The sequence below is a fragment of the Diabrotica virgifera genome, chromosome 3, assembly GCF_917563875.1.
Source record: "Diabrotica virgifera virgifera chromosome 3, PGI_DIABVI_V3a".
Taxonomy (NCBI): domain Eukaryota; kingdom Metazoa; phylum Arthropoda; class Insecta; order Coleoptera; family Chrysomelidae; genus Diabrotica; species Diabrotica virgifera.
This window is the reverse complement of record NC_065445.1, coordinates 169,896,492-169,913,713: the sequence shown is the minus strand read 5'-3', so window position 1 is coordinate 169,913,713 and position 17,222 is coordinate 169,896,492. Positions and strand designations below refer to the sequence as shown.

General features: G+C 33.6%; 1 protein-coding gene across 1 annotated transcript in view; it reads right to left on the bottom strand.

The window, feature by feature from the left end:
• LOC114333418 (lysosome membrane protein 2) overlaps positions 1-16,490 on the bottom strand; it is a 705,292-nt gene extending 688,802 nt beyond the window's left edge. The window contains exon 1 of the mRNA XM_050645639.1: positions 16,291-16,490. The gene's annotated coding sequence lies outside the window, so the exon portion shown is untranslated. The remainder of the gene's footprint in view (positions 1-16,290) is intronic.
• Positions 16,491-17,222: the final 732 nt, after the last annotated feature.

Genomic DNA, 17,222 nt, shown 5'->3' with positions numbered 1-17,222 from the left:
AGGATATGTAATATTGTGAAAAAGTATTCCACTTTTTATTTATCTTAGTGTTACACTCAACAGAAGGGTTTATTTCCAATCATTTGAAATGGTTATCCCAAAAGTCATTTTTTTTTTACATATCCTACTGTTGCTTTGAGGCGACGATATGTTTTGTTCCTTGGCTTTTCTCATTTTGACAGTGGTAACTAAAAACGAGGTCATGATTGTTTGGGTCTTTATTAGCAAGTAAATGAAAATGGTCACAAAAATAAACCCAATTTAGTAAAAAAACACAAATATTTTTTGTCTTTGAACTTATAGAATGACCAATAGGGATGAATAATAAAGAATAGAACTAAAAAGTAAAAAAATAACAAAACTATTAAATGGTCAATGTGACACAATTTTAGTCCATCAAACGTTCAGTGCAATCACTGAGATGATCCTTGCATGCAAATTTGTCACATCTTTGGCATTTCCTTCTTGTTGACCTATTGAAAATTCGTGCACAAATACAATATCATCGCACGTAATTTGTTGAAATATTAGGGTACGACTTCTTGAACTCCGAGCAATGCGCGAGCTCGTCGTCTAAGTTCTCTTAGCAGGGAAGGTATAGTTGATCCATATTCAATTTGCGGTTTGATTAGTTCCCATGCTAAGTTTTCAATGAAGTCGCTTCTTGAAACATTTTCATTTATGTTATTAGCTTTATATACACAGCAGGCTAGATATTAGCTGTATATATACAACTAAAAACTGGAACGCGCTTAGTCGCGCGGTCTGCGCTTGTAGACCAGTGCTATTTGAATAATGGTAAAAAAATAATGCAAACAGCTCGGCGGCGTTTAGCAAGCTGAAGAGTAAGTTGGAAGTATTAGTGACAGCTACTAAGCGGGATGGGGGCGTATGTGAAGTTTTCTGCAATTGGCGGCCACTTAAAGGAGAGTGGTCTACGATTGTAGACCGCGCGACTAACGGAGGGTTAAAAAAACCAAACACCGGTTTTTGGAATAACCGGTTTTTTGATCGGTTATAACCGCCAGGTTAAACCGTAATCGTAAGTAGAAAAAACCGGTGTTTTGTAAAAAAAAACCGCCATCCCTAATTGACACATCACCTGTACAACCAGTTTAAAATGGATTTTGTGTTCTTAAATAGGGTATACAAATAGAATTAGGTATATAAAAACTACTAGACCGATAGGGCCCATCTTTTGCACATAAAGTACATACATAAAAGCTCATATTGTGAAATATATGTTTTAAATATTTTTATTGTTTATTTTCATAATCACAAAAATTGAAAAACCTGCTTACTTTCTGGTTTAATTTTCAATAATTTATAAAATTTCATTTCAAAGTGCAAGTATCTTTAAGACAGTCGTGTGTGACCGTTTGCATCTATATACAATGCCTAGTTTTTTCAAAATATTGAAATGAATGAAAAAAGCCGCTTATTTGCTTAAATGTTAATAAAAAACCATGACGCAGCAAAAATTTCGATACCCGCGAGATGGAACACATTTTTCTATTGGCTTCTCCCAGGTTCTCCCTCATCCCAGTTAAACAATAGTGGCCAGTAATTTTAAAATTTTTCAAGTGGTTTTTCGACTTCGTTCCTTGGGGGGAAAATGTGTATAAAAATTTTCAAATGTGTATAACATTTTTCGTCTACTAGGTATGATTATATTATTAATTTAAAATTTATTGTAATTGGTTATAAGTTAAAAATAATAATTTGCAAAAGGATTTTTGGGTATAAAAATTTTGTTTTTCCACAACCACTATTCAAAATGCACTTTTCTGCACAGTTTTATGTTAACAAAGTTGATATTTTCTCACAGTATAAGATATAATATGATATTAGTGTGCAGAAAAGTGACATTTCTGTGTCGGAAAGTTTTTTTTCTTCAAACGTCAAATAATGATGACATTACTTATCTAACTTAATCCTGTCAAAATTTGGTGTCTCCGCCGGCAGCAGTTTTTTTCCCATTTCTTTACGGCGGAGGGAAAAATGTTGTCATGGCAACAATATGAAACATGTCACAAAGCAACAAAACAAATGTCAATAACAACAATTAAACATCATTTTTATTTATAGTAATATTAAAAGTACAATTAGTTAATGAGGCATTTTCAAAATTGAAACCGTGCAAAAATGTTCCCGACTCTTGATACGCATTGGTAATTGTTGATGATACTGATGGTCGAGCAAAACTTTCAGCAATCATTCCCGATGTTGGCGAATCATGAGGGTTTATCCCACCGACGACTTAATTATTTTAATTTCTAACATCTAGACGACTTTGATAGTTGTCACAGTTAATTTCGAGTAAAAATAGCGTATGAATTGTACTATTTATGGTTGAAAATTGCTACATTTGAAGAAAAAATAGTATACTTTATTCGGCAAAGAAGCGACTTTTCTTGACTTGCCCTCTATTACGCGCCTCACTTCGTTCGGCGCGTAAGATCGGGCGCGTCAAGAAAAGTCATGCTTCTCCGCCTCATAAAGTAATACTTATACTATTATCTACTCTATCTCATATTATGCATAAGTTTTTAGTTTGTGAAAACTGTCATTATAGATAGCAGTGCGTGAAGGATTTAAAGTGTGCCTGAAGTAACAATGAATTTTAAATGGGGTTTACTTTTTCGCACTGTTTTTTGGCACACTTTCATAATGAGCGATCTACAATTAGTGGGATCAGAGCTAGCCGTGCAACAAATTACGTATGTCTTGTTTTAATCTGAATTTATATCATTGGTTTATCAATTAATTTTGACTAACTTTATAAAACAAAAAAAATCAATCAAAACCTTTAACACAGAACTTTAATCAAAAATAAAAAGAATTGACAAAATTATAAGTAACAATAATAAATAAAATCAAACAATATGCTGTATATGTCCACCACCAACATCTCTACATAACCTAACTTTTCTTGTTAAGTTGACGTACACTGCAAAGGTGACGTAAACTGGAAAGTATATCTGAATTAAGAATAGACATAGACATGTACTGTATAGCTATCTCTGTCGTTGTAATCAAATATCCTGAACTCGCGTTGTCATGGTAATGAATGACATTTGAGCAATAAATTACAACAAAAGTTTTGACAGTTTTGTGGTTTGAAAGAAGTTAGAATTTTTAAATATCAAAGGTCTAAAAATTGTAGAATAGAAATGAATTCCAGTGAAGAAAAGTTACCGTTTTTTTTTTATTTGTTTATCATAGATAAAATATTGTATGAAACTGTGCGTGAAGTACTTTTTGCGAACTTAGGCGATGTATAGCACTCGCTCCGCTGTCGCTCGTGCTCTAAACACGCGTGCGTTCGCAAAAAGCACACTTCACGAACTGTTTCATAAATAACTATTCTGCGCAGTACTGTTACATTCCACAATAAAATCATAAATATAATTATTATAACATGTTTTGATTAAATGGTTTTATTTAAGATTTTAGATTTGATAGTGCTTTTCAAAATAGAACCGATTTAACTCATGTCCGGAAAATCTGCAAAATTCGCTACTTTAACACATTAGTTTTGAACTTTAATTTGGTATTTTACAAATGACTACCTCATTCTGAGTAACGTTAAAAGATGGAAAACATAATGCATTGTGAAGTAAAAAGAGATGAAACTATTAGAGGTGGAAATTATCGATATAAACGAATTAATTAAAATTACATTACATATTTTTCCACCTTTAGACGTATCAAATGAGTACGACAACTGTCACTGTGACAGGAGAATTTAATAAAATACTCCTGTCACAGATCTCTAAAGGTGGGAAACTATGTAATGTAATGTTAATTTATACGTTTATATCGATAATTTCCATCTCTATTTTCATCTCTTTTTATCTCACAAGTTAATATGTTTACCATCTATTGCGTTATTTTGCCGGTTATTAGCGCGCTCAACACTGTATATTCTGTTTACATATCTGGTTAAAGTGTAGACAAATACGTAACCTGTACGACAATTATTATACTTAATTATCGAATAGAAATTAAATTATGGATGTTACATCTGTTTTATTTTACAATTTTATTCTTAATAAACATTTTATAATTATCAATTAACCAATAAAGATTCAGCAACCTCAGCAAGATACGTCGAATGAAGTAGGTATGGTAGAAATCCGTGACTGCATAAATATAACGTCAAATGTGACATTATTATATATGTCTCGACAACATAGGTCACTGACACAGGTACAATTTTACTACATTACATTACAATAAAATCAAAATTACATCTCAATACAATTACATTACAATAGATACACAAACATTTTAAATGCTTAATCAAAATTCCTAAACTATATATCTTCTTCTAGATTTCGTGGTATAGCCTGGTGTCATAAAGGTAGTCAATAATGCGTTGAAATTGATCTGGCGAGCTGAGAATATTTTGTAGGTTAAGATTCAAATCAACATGCTTTTTTCTGTTATTGTAGAAATAGGGGCAGTCTATGAGAATATGTTTAACAGATAGAGTGTTACCACAATGTGTGTACATGTAGGTGGATCTTGGGAAGCCATCAAATATTTATGAGTCAACCTTGTATGGCCTATTCTAAGTCGTCGATTTAAAATTTTGTTTTCCGTGTCATGGAAGGAAACTCAAGTTTTTTTTTAGATGGAGGGATATCACGAAGCTTGGAAGGGATTTTGTTCCAGTGATCTTGCCAAGACGTTAGGATAGTATTTTTAAAAAACGACTGTAGATCCGTATGTAATTGTAAGTTTTCAGTTTTCTCATTAGAAGAAGAGACTTGTTTAGCAAAGTGGTCGGCGAGTTCGTTACCAGAGATTCCCACATGAGACGGAATCCAGACCATGGTTATGGGTGGTTATGGATACTCCCAGAGAGATTAGACTATCGAAAGAGTTTTGGATAGCTTGGACCAACGGATGTACCGTATACATACTTTTTAGAGAATGGATAGACGGTAAAGAGTCGGTACATATTGCTACTTTTTTACGTCCTGGAGATAGCGAGTTTGCGGCTTCGAGAATAGAGAATAATTTGGCTGTATATACGCAACAAAAGAGCGGGAGATTGCAGGATTTGATTAGATCTGTGTTTGAGGTTACCGCACATCCAACAGCTATTGGGCTCTTAGAAGCATCTGTATATAGAATTTGGTCGAATTTATTGTTAGCAATTAATTCGCTAAAGGTATGCCTTAGAATTTGTGGATTGGTTTAATGCTTATCATAATTAGTTAACTTGAGATTAAAATTTGCTATCGATTTATTCCAGGGAGGTTTAGGAGATATTATTATTGGGGTTGTGACTGAGAGATCGATGTTATTCAGATGTGGAGAGAGATATTGTGGCAAAGATTGAAGTTTAATTGGAGAAGCAGAGTTTAAAAGGTCAGTTTTTTGTAACTTATGGGCTGGATTTTCAGTATTAGCAGATATCCGAGACGAATATTTCAAAAGGAGTTGCCGTCGACGTAACCAGAGGGGGAAGTTCATTAGCTTCTCTATATAAACTCTCTGCTGGGCTCGACCTGAAGGCTCCAAGGCAAATTCGAAATGCGGTGTTATGTACAGAATTAAGAAGTTTTTAATCAAATGGACTAGCTGACATATAAATAAAACTACAGTAGTCTATTTTAGAACGAATAAGACATCTATAAATCTTAAGTAGGGAGTCTTCATCTGCGCCCCAATGATGATTGGACAGAGTTTTTAGTATATTTAGATTAGTCATGCACTTAGTTTTGAGATCTTTTAAATGGCATTTCCAGGTAAGTTTGCTATCGAACGTGAGTCCTAAGATCCGTATACTCTTCACGACAGGTAGTAAGGTACTATTTATGGATATTTTAGGATTTATAGTACTGGTTGTCCTGCGGGAAAACTTAATGATTTTTGTCTTCCCAACAGAAAAATTAAATCCACTCATTAAAGACTATTCAATCAATTGATCAGTGGCATTCTGAACCAGTTTGCAAGTGGCAACTGTGTCTTTGCCTCGACAGAAAATTATTAAATCATCAGCGTAGAGAGACAACTTGACTGGAAGCTCAATTTTTTTACAAATATCATTTAGAGTAAGCATAAAAAGTGTAGGACTTAATACCGACCATTGAGGAACGCCATTAGTTTGTTTGAAAGTTCTGGAGATTTTGCCATTTTCCCTTACGATAAAAGTTCTGTTTGTTACAAATTGATTAATAAATGAAAATATATTTCCGGATATATTGTACTCCTTGAGTTTAGCTATAATAAGAGGCCTATATAGAGGGTATCAAAAGCTTTTTCGATATCAAACGAAACAGCTATTACATCTTGCTTGCGCTGGAAGGCGTTAATGATTGATGTTTGGACAACTGCTAGATTGTCTGCTGGGCTTCGAAGTGACCTAAAACCTGATTGTGCTAAATTTAATATATTATATTTTTCTAGGTACCACAGGAGTCTTTTATTCATCATTTTTTCCATAAGTTTGCAAATTGTACATGTGAGAGAAATTGGCCTGTAGGAATTTGGATCAGTTGGAGGTTTGCCTTCTTTTTCAACTGGGATAATTATGGATTTTCGCCACATATTTGGAAATTATTGTTTGGTCCATATTAAATTATAAATTTCAAGCAGTTTGACTAGACTAGGTCGAGAAAGATTTTCAATAAAGATAAAGGGGATGTTATCTGGACCTGCAGCTTAATTATTGCAACAGTACAATGTGTCTGATAATTCTTGTAATGTAAACGGCAGATTTAGAGAGTCTCGATCAAATTTTTTGCAATCAGATAAACTGGATTCTAAATTAGTAGACGTGGGAGGCTGAAAATTTGAAGTATGTGCGTTTGTTGTTTTCTTATGAAAATTTTCACCCAAAATGTTAGCAATTTGTTGACTGTCAGTGAATGTGCTATTTTGAGTGAGTATGGCAGAAATTTTTGAATATGTTTTCTTTCCTGACATGTGTTTAATTGTCTTCCAAATTTGGCTAGAAGGAGTGTCAGTATTGATGGATGATATGTAGTTTTTCTAGAAGTCTTTTTTGCTTTGTTTAATTACATTGTTAGATTTAGCTCTCAGTTTTTTAAGTTGATGAGATTCTCTTTAGTGCTATCTCTGCGATATTTATTTAATGCTGCCTTACTTTGTTGTATAGCCAGAGAACATTGTTCGTTCCACCAAGGTGTTGCTTTAGGAGTTAAAGAGATTGGTGTTTGTCCAATATTTACTTCAGCAACAGAGATTATACAGTTATTGAAAGCGGCAATATTTTTATCGGCAGTTTCTGATAATTCAAGCTGGTTTAGTTTGCTTTCAGTATGTATCCGAAAGCTACCCCAGTTGGCATTAGAAATGTTCCATTTTTTAAAGGTGTCGTAATGTTTTTCTAATTTTTCAGAGATTAAAATAGGGAAATGATTACTATCATAAAGATCGTCAACAGCTTTCCATGTAAGACTAGGATATATTTTTGGATGACATAAACTTAAATCTATAGAGGAGAATGTGCCAGTAGCAATATTAAAATGGGTTTTGGAATGGTCATTCATCATACAAGTGTCAGTAATATTCAAAACATTTTCGACAGTCTTTCCTCGGCCGAAGGTTCTTTCAGAACCCCACATTGTATTGTGGGCATTAAAATCTCCAACAAGAAGAAAAGGTGAAGGAAGTTGGTATATGAGGTCCACTAGATCAGCTTCAGATAGGCTATAATTTGGAGGAATATAGATGCTACAAACTGTAATTTTATTTGGGCACCAGATGTTAACGGCGATAGCTTCTAGGTTTGTGCAAATTGGAAGATGTGTGGAGTAGAGATCATTTGATACGAATACGGATGTTCCACCGCTAGCCCTAACATAGTCAGTTCTCAAGAAATGGTGACCTACAAAACCCTTTAGAAGTCTTTTGTGATCAGATTTGAAATTTGTTTCTTGTAAACACAGTATGTCGGCAGTAGTATCAAGGATTACCTTTTGGAGGTGTTCAAGTCTGGGGTAAAACCCATCACAGCTCCGTTGAATTAGATTGAATTTTACTAAAATGTGGATTTTTCGGAGAGTTGGGAGGTATCTGAGAAATACTCGAAATACTCTTCCTCCTGGGGATCCAGTGATGAGAGGGAATTTAAACTCACCGTATCTGCTGTGTCAGACTGAAAAGCTTGTTTAAGTTTTTTTGATAATCTTGTAAATCTGTACTTTAGTGACCTATCTGTTAGAAAAGGATAAACATTATATATGTCAAAGAGTAAAGATTTGATGTCATGTGTAAACTGTTGTGCTTCAGATAATGGATTGCTACTACCGTAGCTATTTTCAAGGAAACTAATGAAATTCTCTACAGAAATAGAAAAAGAGTGTGATGACTTACTAAAGCAATCTTTTATTTCTTCTTTTGAGGCATCAGTAATTTTTTAACTGTCAGTTGAATCTTTTTTTAACTTCTTCCTAGGTTGTTTCGTTTTTTTCTTGTTTGCATCTTGGTTAGGAGGAGTCATTACAGATGAAATTTCTTCTTGTGTTTCTGTCAGGTTGATTGCGTTGGAATCTACTGAACTTGAGAAGGCTCTCTTCATTCCAGGTACAGGTAAAGAAGGTGTTTCATTTGTTGTTGTATTCGCCGTGGAAACTAAAGAAATATTTGTATCTGTTTGTGTGTTTGTGTTAGGACATTTTTTTGCTGTCTGTCCAGGCTGTTTACAAAGAAAACATTCCATACGATCCGTAGACAGGAATATTCTGTGTGTGTTATGCTCATGTTGTATTAAAAGTGACGTTTGAAGCTCGTAGTTCTCAGTAGCTGGAGTAACGTAGACTTGTCGCCTAATACTCAAAATATGCGCATACTCATCCTCTGGGATACCTGCTTTCAATAGTGATATAGGAGATACAATTTGTAGTCCGAAATCTTTCAGTGAACGTTCTATGACCTCATTAGGCAAGGATGGATCGACATTTGATATTAATATTCTCTTAGCTGGAGAAATTAGTCTTCTTATACTCAGCTCAACGGAATTTACAGTTACTGTGGGATGTTCCAATATAAGCTGATCTACAAGCTCGGTTCTTGATAAGTAGATACACACTCGATTGTTTGAAATTTTCGATGCAAAACAAACATTTTTGGGACTAACGATGTTTCCGATTGCTTTAGCGTAGTCTATTAGCACAAGATTAGGATGAGAATGTATGATAACTGCTTGGTCTCTTTTTAGATAAACAGGTTTCGGTTTTGCTTTAGCTGCGGCAAGATAAGAAGCTGTATGTGTATTGTTTTCTTTGTTGTTTGTTGACATTGTGTATTTTGTTACAGTTGAAGTAGTTTGCTCAATTTTGTTGCCCTTGTAGTCAAAAGCAACAGATTTAGGATTATCCATGATTATTGTAATTATTGACCAGTATCCACATACCAACAACACACCATGGCGTATTACTGGTTGCCTATAAAATTGTCGTTAAACGAGAGGTGATTTAGAAGGTATTAATGTTTCGCTAATGATCACAAAAAGTTCAGAGATAAACAAAATAAACAGTTTGATGCAACAATAATAATTATTGTAGTCAAATTTTAAATAATATCTACCTTTCGCCTACTCGCAGACTGCAGTAAATATCAGCTTCCAATGCACTACACCTTTATGTTTAAATGTCCAAAAATTAGTCAATTTACAATCCCAATATCCACTTTAAAACTAAAATACCGATTCACAGAGTACAGAGACCTTCACAGGTTCAGGTACAAGCGATCAATCCTAATAATTATTTAAAATAGTTTAAATTCAATCAAATTAAGGCAGTGCATTAGTTTTTTTTTAACTGATTTCTTTGTAATTTGTTTAGGTATAAGGAATTTAAATTAATTAGTATTAATTAAATACAGTTTAAAATTTATAATTTATTATCATAATAAATCTTCGTTTGGAAATTGTGATTTTTATTTTTAGTATGACTGTGGTTGTAGAAAAAGTATAGAGTGTAACACCTGCAGAAAGGTAATTTCTCACTCGTGCAACCCGTGAGACATTAATACCTTTCTGCACTTGTTGCACAATATATTATTTCATTTTTTTGATGCACATTAAATATAAAGTCCTTTCTGTAGTCCTTTTTATACGGTATCCGTAGAATTACCGTATCTTCATTTTTGGTGTCTGATGTTATTACAAAAAAAAAGTAAAGCACTCATGGGAGTGCCAACAGAAGTGAAAACTTCTTATAGAATATAAATTACGAGCTCAATGCTTTTCTTTCGTCCAAAAAGAAGTGCTATAGCTATATTATATACGCGTTGCGTACGTTCTATGCTACTGATGAATACATACACATAATATATACGTTATAGTCAAAGCCCGAATTTCAGGCACTCCTAGGTTTGACTAGGCAATCCTTAGGTCTGACTGACCGTCTTAGTCAAAGCCCGAAATAAATTACAGTTTCGGCCTTTGACTAGTCAAACCTAGGAGAGACTAAGTTCGTCAGGCAAAGGTCGAAATTAAATTTTATGAAATCGGGGTTTGACTAGTCAAACCCCGATCAGCTATTAAAGTGTCGTAAAATACGCTATGTCAGCTATTAAAATATATTAGATGTTATGTAGCTGTCAGCTATTAAATACATTCGAGTTTATTCTCACATGTTGAGGCATTATGGTGTTTAAAGTTGCACAATACGTTAGACCTTTTATACTTACATAATTTTGAAGAGTATTTCTTATTGCAGTACCATTTTATAAAGTCTTGTCCTCCGAATTTAGAATCTTTTGTACCAATTTCTCTTAGAGACAGCTTAACATCTGGAACATCTTCGAAATTAAGAAAATTCTCTTTGCACTCTCTGATTTAATTTCTTAAAAAAAGTGTGTTTATTGTTCCGTATTTCATACCAACCCTATATAAACCGTCAACTATTTTATCTTGTATGATACCCAAAATATGTCAAGCCTCTCCGTTGGCTCTATTAAAGCTGGGAACAGGTATTGTTACAGTTTTTCCGATTAAATTGTAGGAAATTTTTTTCATTTAATTGTTTTATAGCATTAGCCTGGCATGAAGACCTTCAAAATCTTTCCTTTAATTTATTCTAATCTTTTCTGTCTGTGCACAACGCATGTATGTAACTTTTCTTTCAAAACCTTCATAGTATGCACCAAGTGTGCTGTCAACGCACACAACATGTACCACCTGATTACAAATTATGTACGTATGTGCGTCAGAGCCCTCTTTTTGGCAAATACAACAAACCACATCTGAAGAAGTAATCTGAATTGTTTGACAATTTTCTTCCTCTCCTAGTGACGACGGTCCTGGGGCTTCGTTAGTATTATGGTGATGGTGATCCTTAGTTTTTTCTCCGATTGCAATATCTTCTTTCACAGTTGACGATGACATTCCCATTCCATATGTTTGCGCTAAACATCCTCTTTTCAAGAAATCAAATACGAGAATGCAAAGATAATTTTCATAATTTCGAACATGTTACAGATGTTAAGTGGTCTCTAAGAGAAATTAGTACAAAAGATTCTAAAACTGGAGGACAATGCTTTATAAAATGCTACTGCAATAAAAAATTCTCTTCAAAATTATGTAATTAAGTGTAAAAGGTATAAAGTCTAACGTACTGTGCAACTCTAAATCATAATGCCTCAACATGTGAGAATAAACACTAATTTTAATATTTTAATTACGACAATACAAAAATAATAAACATTAAAATTAATAAATCAGGTTTTATTAAACCTAATCTAACAAATTACGACATTTTAATAGCTGATCGGGGTTTGACTAGTCAAACCCCGATTTCATAAAATTAAATTTCGACCTTTGCCTGACCAACTTAGTCTCTCCTAGATTTGACTAGTCAAAGGCCGAAACTATAATTTATTTCGGGCTTTGACTAAGACCGTCAGTCAGACCTGAGGATTGCCTAGTCAAACCTAGGAGTGCCTGAAATTCGGGCTTTGACCATAACATATATACGTACGAAATTTAGTTCGACAAAGTGATAACGGTCGCAAACTCAATACTTTTTCCTCATCTAAAAAGGGCACAACGTCCCTAAAGAAGTTTTCACTTCAACAATTTATTTCGTCGAAGCATTGACGGTCGCTAATTTAATACTCTTTGCCCATCTAAAAAGGGCACAACGTCTCTAAGGAAGTTTTCACTTTAAAAATTATTTCGTCGAAACAATGACGGTCGCGATGACGGCCGCTAATTCAATACTTTTTCCCCATCTAAAAAGGGAACATCGTTCCTAAAGAAGTTTTCACTTCAACAATTTATTTTCGGCGAAGCATTGACGGTCGCGATGAGAGTCGTTAATTCAATACATTTTCCCTACCTAAAAAGTCCAAGACGTCCCTAAGACGGTCGGGATGACGGTCGCTAATTCAATAATTTTTCCCTATCTAAAAAGGGCACAACGTTTCTACAGAAGTTTTCACTTTAAAAATTATTTCGTCGAAACAATGACGGTCGCGATGACGGCCGCTAATTCAATACTTTTTCCCCATCTAAAAAGGGAACATCGTTACTAAAGAAGTTTTCACTTAAACAATTTATTTTCGGCGAAGCAATGACGGTCGCGATGAGTTAATTCAATACATTTTCCCTATCTAAAAAGTCCAAGACTCCCTATGACGGTCGGGATGACGGTCGCTAATTCAATACTTTTTCCCCATCTAAAAAGGGAACATCGTTCCTAAAGAAGTTTTCACTTCAACAATTTATTTTCGGCGAAGCAATGACGGTCGCGATGAGAGTCGTTAATTCAATACATTTTCCCTATCTAAAAAGTCCAAGACTCCTTATGACGGTCGGGATGACGGTCGCTAATTCAATATTTTTCCCTATCTAAAAAGGGCACAACGTTTCTACAGAAGTTTACACTTCAAAAGTTTATTTCGTCGAAGCAATGACGGTCGCTAATTCAATATTTTTCCCCATCTAAAAAGTGCACAACGTCCCTAAAGAAGTTTTCACTTCAAAAATTTATTTCATAGAAGCAATGACGGTCGCTAATTCAATCCTTCTTCCCCATCCAAAAAGTGCACAACGTCCCTAAAGAAGTTTTCATTTCAAAAATTTATTTCGCCGAAGCGATGACGGTCGCGACAACAGTCGCTAATTCAATACTTCTTCCCCATCCAAAAAGTGCACAAAGTCCCTAAAGAAGTTTTCACTTCAAAACATTATTTCGTCAAAGCAATGACGGTCGCGTTGACGGTCGTTAACTCAATAATTTTTCCCTATCTAAAAAGTGCAAGACGTCTTTACTCTAAAGAAGTTTTCACTTCAAAAATTTATTTCGTCGAAGCAATGACGGTCGGGATGACGGTAGCTAATTCAATACTTTTTCCCCATCTACAAAGGGCACAAGGTTTCTACAGAAGTTTTCACTTCAAAAATGTATTTCGCCGAAGCGATGACAATCGCTAATTCAACACTTTTTCCCCATCTAAAAAGTGCACGACGTCCCTAAAAAAGTTTTCACTTCAAAAATTTATTTTGTCGAACAATGACGGTCGCGATAACGGTCGCTAATTCAATACTTCTTTCCCGTCCAAAAAGTGCACGACGTCTCTAAAGAAGTTTGCATTTCAAAAATTTATTTCGCCGAAGTGATGGCGGTCGCTAATTCAACACTTTTTCCGCATCTAAAAAGTGTATAACGTCCTTAAAATAGTTTTCACTTCAAACATTTATTTCGTCGAAGCAATGACGGTCGCGATGACGGTCGCTAATTCAATACTTTTTCTTCATCTAAAAATTGCACAACGTCCCTAAAGAAGTTTTCACTTCAATAATTTGTTTCGTTGAAGCAATAACCGTCTTTAGTTTAATACTTTTTCCCCGTCGAAAAAGTGCGAAACGTCCCTAAAGAAGTTTTCACTTCAATAAATTTTTCCCCATACTAAAATATATATTACATTTATTTTAAATTTTAATAATTCTATACAAACACATAATATTACATACAATATATTCGTACAAAATTTATTTCGCCGAAGCGATGACGGTCGCTATGATGGTCGCGAAATCAATCATTTTTCCCCATCGTAAAATAGGTTTTACATTTATCTTAAATTTAAATACGTCTACACAATTAATATACACATACACATAATATATGCGACCGTCATTGCGACCTGACGGTCGCAATGACCGTCATCGCGATGAGGGTCGCGATGACGGTCGCAAATTCAATGCTTTTTCCCCTATTCAAAAAGTGGACAACGTCCCTAAAGAAGTTTTCACTTCAAAAATTACCTCTGGCATAAAAAATGATTTAAGTGACTTTTAAACTAATTAATGAATCGAGATGAACTTTTGTGGGTTTGATAAACATTATAAGACCCGTGTTTAAAAGCAGTCACAAAAGTTAATTTTTACACAAGTTATAAAATGAAAAACTTTGTCTTATTTTGCTGCCATTGGAGCAACCAATAAATTTAAAAAAATTTAAATTTATTTAAATATAAGTAGACACCTTTTTAATGGTACCTAATTCCGCAGGTACGTTTGGTACGTAATAATGGTACGTTTCCGTACCGAAAATTCGAAAAAAACCGCAGTTTGTGTAGTAAATTGTATATTAATAATTAAAAACAACTGCGAAATGTCTGAAGAAAACCTATATGTTTTCTTACGCTAGGTATAAATTAACAGCGTAGGCGCAAAATTTCGTGCCAGAGCTTTTTAAATGCATTTATTTTTTTCAAATCTTGAAAAAACTAATAAATATGTTTAAAAAATTTAAACGTAGAATGAACGGTTACATTATTGCCGAAAGGGACGAAAGTCCTTACAATAAACCAAAAGTTTCATTTGAATGAGATATTTAAAATTAAAAATCACACTAAATCTCTTCTTTTCACCCCTGCAACTTACTAAAATAAACATTATTAAAGTTTTCAAGGACTTTCGGCCATCGGTAATAATGTAGTCTTTCATTATGGGTTTAAATTTTTCAAAAATACTTATTAGTTTTCTAAGGATTCGAAAAAAAATAATGCATTTAAAAAGCATTGACCCAAAATTTTGCGCCTACCCCCTAAACAGAAAAACTCATTAAACGGTTGGCTACAGAGATGTCCTGAACACTGTTAAATTTTGTTTATTTCACTAGAATACATGGAAATGAAATAATAACAAAAATCCGTATCGATAAATAGCCTTATAAAAATAAAGGTGCTAAAAACTCTTAGAGGTAAAGCTATAAATAAAGGAATGAAAAAAATATTAACAAAGGCCCACAAACTTAACAATGCACATAAAGTTATGATAAAACCATAACAATAGCACGTATGGCAAAATAAATAAGGCTGTGTCATAAATGTGGATATCAAGATAATATGAGCTCTCGCTAATAATGATAAATGCAGATAATTCAATGGCAAAAAAATATGGATTACCAAAAAATGATGGAAAGAATGAAAGAACTAATATATTGAATCAAACAAAATAATGATATTACATAAAAACCTATCTGGATACTGGATATTAAGGTATTTTTTATAAGACTTCAAAAAGGTATATAAGATCAAGCTAGATTTTCAAAATTGAAAAAAATAGTGACCTAGGGAAAATAATTTAAAAAATCTAGAAATATAATAACTGACCTTAAAAGTCTAAGATATAATGGCATGGTACAGTTGATTTTGCAAACAGATACCTAGTGTAAGTGTAGTGTGTGCTAAGTAAATGTCTTGTTACTTCGCAAAGTCGACTTTATTGTCTTTACAAATCTATGCGAACGTCTGCGGTCCCTCCGGTAAGTACCGATCACACAAGGATAGAAACTATGTTCATTTATTAATTTTTCACACATGAAAAATGTCCTACTTAGCTGAGATCCAAACTCACGACCCCTGAATCCAAAGGTAGGCTCTCTTACCACTGAGTCACAGAGGAGGTTAATAATAACTTTATGTAGGTACGAAATGAAGGTTTATCACTAATATTATTGAATCTAACCAAATAATAAATAGTATTACATACAAAACTATCTCGTCGTTGGGGATTGGAGTATTGTTTATAAAACTTCAAAAAGTTATAAAATGTTAAGGAACGGACAAGAGAGATTTTCAAAATTAAAAAAATTAATGAAATAAGGATAAGAATTAAATAATCTAGAAATATAATAACTGGCCTTAGAAGTCTAAGATATAAAATAGAATATGTAATAATATAAAGAGATAAAAATTCTTTTTAAACAAAAATAGTTGTATATGCTTTTTTGCTTTTTTATAGTTTATTACACATGTAGCAACATCACAATAATAGTTTTATATACAAATGTGACTTACCACTCGCAATACAAGCACCAGTAGGTAAACACTAATAACCTCTAATAAAATTGCAAAGTTCAAAAGCAGATAACACAAAAAATGATACCCCGAAAAAAAAATACAAAAAAACGAATGACAGAAGCAAGAACTCACTGATGTGACTCACAGAGTACCTGCCGGTAAAGTAGTAATAGTACCAGCCGTTCTACATCCACCCGACCAACTGGATACAATCGCGCGCTCGTTAGATAGCTACGATCAAAATATCGATTGTCATTGCATAAATAATAAAAAGAGTATGATTACAACACTAAACCTATGCAATTGTTTTTTAATGCAGTTTGCAGACCGCCAATGTGAGTTGAAAGGTGGTCAGTGTTGCACCATCTAATTGTTGTAAAAGTTTGTAGAAGAAAGTTTATAAATATTAGCTATTAAATACTACAGGGTAAAATCTATAGTTCAAATCGTAAAGTTACTATAAAGTATGTTAAAAGCTCTACTTAAAAACATTCTCCTTGTTTATATACCCCCCTGTTAATAAATGTTGGAGCAAATTTATTAATCACTTGTTAAAGAAATGCTAGAGGTAGAGCTAAATATAAAGTATTTTTCCGTAAATCAAAAAAAAAAATTGTATTGTCCATTTTTTTTTCAAATTAACTTCAAGGAAAAAGCAAGTGCCAGGAACATATGGAAATGACAAGGCAAGAAACAGGTAATGATAATGGCAAACAGGATAATAACGATATTTGGAGACTAGCAACGTGGAATATTAGAAGATTAAATGGTAAAGAAGTAGAATTAAGCGACGAGTTCAATAAAAACAAAATAGGAATATTAGGGATTACAGAAACAAAAATTAACGGAATTGGAAAAATATAAGTATCTACAAGGCGGTAATTTGCTTATACAGGGTGTTAGTAAATAAGTATGGCAACTTTAAGGGG